The sequence below is a fragment of the Manacus vitellinus genome, unplaced genomic scaffold, assembly GCF_001715985.3.
Source record: "Manacus vitellinus isolate BGI_N305 unplaced genomic scaffold, ASM171598v3 scaffold_47_pilon, whole genome shotgun sequence".
Taxonomy (NCBI): Eukaryota; Metazoa; Chordata; class Aves; order Passeriformes; family Pipridae; genus Manacus; species Manacus vitellinus.
This window is the reverse complement of record NW_021940585.1, coordinates 4,183,039-4,186,392: the sequence shown is the minus strand read 5'-3', so window position 1 is coordinate 4,186,392 and position 3,354 is coordinate 4,183,039.

Here is a 3,354-nt window from a genome sequence, read left to right as displayed (position 1 = left end):
TATATAAAAAACCCCCTCGCCCCCAATATACAAAGCATTATGCACAAGGGTGGTTTGCAGTCACACTGAGCATGCTGGGCCGGCTGCAGGGGCAGGAAGGCTGAGTCGGGGCCAACAGTGGTTCACACAGAGCCAGCACGTGGCAGGACTTGACTTAGACTTAGAAATCTGAGTCGTGGTTTGATTTTAGTAGAAAGAGTTCAACGAAAAGACATTCAAATGCCAGTCAGCTACTGGAGTGGGGAGTCTGAAACTTGATTTTTGGGGAGGCCTCGAGAGGACACTGTCGGCTCCCGGAGCTCTGATGCTCCTCAGAGCACTTAAGAGACAAAAAGTCACCTTGGACAGCAAGAACAGGACAGTTAGTGTTGCTTCCTATTTGATCAGAACTTATATTTGAACCTCCCAAAACTGTAGGAAAATACTCGAAAGCTCGGGGAACGTTTTTCTATTTGATCATATACATATAGAATATATAATTTCCACATATAGGTGTGACCCCCCCCCAAACTAACATCTCCTCTATGCCAGCAACTACCTGGTGACAGTGTCCCTTTAAATATCCATCTGCTTCATTCTCACATCCTGCCTCCCCCCAACAGATGAACGTCCACTTCCCAAACCAAATATTAAACTCACGGAGATCAGTTTGTAAGATTTGAAGAACCATGTGTTCAACAATATGATCTGTTATAAAAATAAACACTTCACAGACAAAATTACATAAAGCAAAGCACCAGTTTCTACAGCTCAAAAGCTTCCAGCATGTTACAGTTTTGCTTCCCTCCCTCCTCAAACCTGGGTGCCTCAGTGTCTATTGTACCTTTGTGACCATCACCAGTGGAGGGAAAAAAAAAAAAAAAGAAAAAAAGGAGAAAAAAAAAAGGAAAAAAAGGAAAAAACCAGGAATTCCAGCACATCTTCTGCCACTATCCCTGGTTGTCCATCACCTCCTGTGCTGGCACAGGAGCTGAGCAGGCTCAGAACCATTACCTGGCACTGGTGAGTCACCCAAGGTGTGCTGCTGCTTCTCTCCCCTCACTCTTCTGCTTTGATGAAGTTAAAACCAAATTAAAAGCTTCTCAGCTGCCCTGTTTTTGACAGGTTCTCCCCCACAGTCCACTCAGAAACCCATTTAGCTCAGTATGGTTGGCATTCCCATGCTGACCAGAAACTGAAGTAAATCACCTTTAATATAAAATTCCAACCCAAACTGCCAATTAGGACTGATCAAACCTTGTTCAAGGCAGGACTATTGGCATAAACTGCAAAACTCAGCGTGGTGGTGTGGATTTAGAATCTCCAAAAGAACATATAATACAAGTTATAAACTACTATTTTTTAATGGTAAGATCAGGGCAGAACTCGAGACTAAAACTTAGGAATAAATCCATTTACCTCTCTGCAGAGGCTCCAAAACTACAGCAATGGAACAAGATTTTCAAAGCCTTCTGTGAACAAAACTTTCTGCTCCATGAAGAACCATTCATGCTCCCAAAGAAAGGCATTTGCACAGCTTTCCTTCAAGAAATCAGAATGCTTAACACAAATTAATGAAGAAAGGACACCGAAAAATGTGAAGCTGCTGCTGCTGCTGCTGAAAAATGGGGTGTGCTAAAAATAATTAAAATTATAAAAATCTGAATGTAAACTGCTGCACTGCTAACAGAGTAGCCGAGACCATCAGGGCTTAGTGTTTGCATAAATCAGCAAGACAGGAAGATTTAGAAAAAGTCCCCAAATCCCCAAAGCACGGGATTTACAGAGTGTTTGGGAAGGGACAAACTCAGAAAATAAGCATCGTGGAACGGCCACGAGGAATGAACGTGGGAGGAAAACAAAAAAACAAGAACAGTTCTGTGAGATAAAGGGTCAAACTTGCCAGGCATAAAACAATCCAGTCCCAAAACCTGAGCTGAGAACAACAGAAACAGATTTTTTCACAGCCTTGACTTTTCTTAACCGTGTTGGGGGAAAAAAAAAGGACCCCAAAAAATATGTATTTTAAGTGGAACTTACAAAATATACTCTTCAGAAAAGATCTGGTCCAGCAGGTGAAGAACCAGCTGTTTGACCAGATGAACTGGAATAATCCTTGCACATTTTAATACCAAAAACAACCCCTAAAAACCCAATGGGCAAGAGTAGCTTGAAACACAGTCTGGATTGAAGGGGAACAACTCTGTGAACCAAACACTTGCAAGAGTGTTTTCTACCCCCCAAAATGGTTTTTAAAATATGGCCATTTCTTTTCCCATATTCCCCAAGGAGCACAGGACTAGGAGCAGAGGGAATGCAAGAGACTCTGCTCTCCCAGAAATCAGGGAAGAGGAGATTTTACATTCACTTCTGTTTCAAGATTGGGACTTCACTCCAGCCTTAAGCTGCTCTGGAAACCTGAACCGCTTCAAAAATGAAAGATTTACAATCGAAACAACGATCATCTTTATTGGAACGGCAACAGTAGTTTCATGAGAGTAAAGAACGTTAAGAGAACTTGAAATTTTTATAAGCCAAGGTAAAGTAATTTACCAGCCTCAATAAAAACCAGGGCTATGAACCACACAAGACAAATCACTCGGCTGCTGCATTAATATTCCATTCCCCAGCTGAGGCTCCACACTGTGCTCAGCATCCTCAGGCTCCCTATGGATTCAGCCAAGTGTCCTTCCTGATCATATTAGTGTATCACATCTAAGAGCTCTCTAAAATCCAAACAGGATTACGAATCTGGTAGCATGTGCTACCAGAAATCCAACTAATTAGCTGCCTTATGTTACCTTCAAGAGGCTGGTTACAAAAATGTGTAGTTCTGTGACCAAAAAAAAAAAAAACAAAAAAACAAACAAACAAAAAAATAGGATGCAAAAGCTTGTCAGCTGGAAGATAACTGTGAGCAACCAACAGAAGCACAAAGGGTTTAAAGGAAACAAAAAAAAAAAAGAGAGAAAAATGGCAGGTCCAGTTTTCAATATTTCCACCAACAAACATGGCAGCAACCTCTGTTATCAGGGTTTGAAAACCAAGGCTTGTGTAGTTCAATGGAGGTTTAAAAACAAACATAAAACGACGACAAAAAAGGACGTGGTTGCTTTGATAAAAGCACATTAAAATGCCACCACACGCATCTCGAGTGTCTCACTCTGAGGGACATCCTGCTTGCCACCTAGAACAGTCCTGCTTCAACACTCCACTTCCAACACTCCCTCCCAGCTCCATCCCTGGCCACTGTTCCCTACCCAGCACTTCCCAGGCTCAGGGAGCTGGACCAGCAGAGTGTGGCTGTGGGAGCAAAGGATGAAGGGATGGAAGGATGAGGGCATGGAGGTGGGATGGGGGGCATGGAGGTGGGAT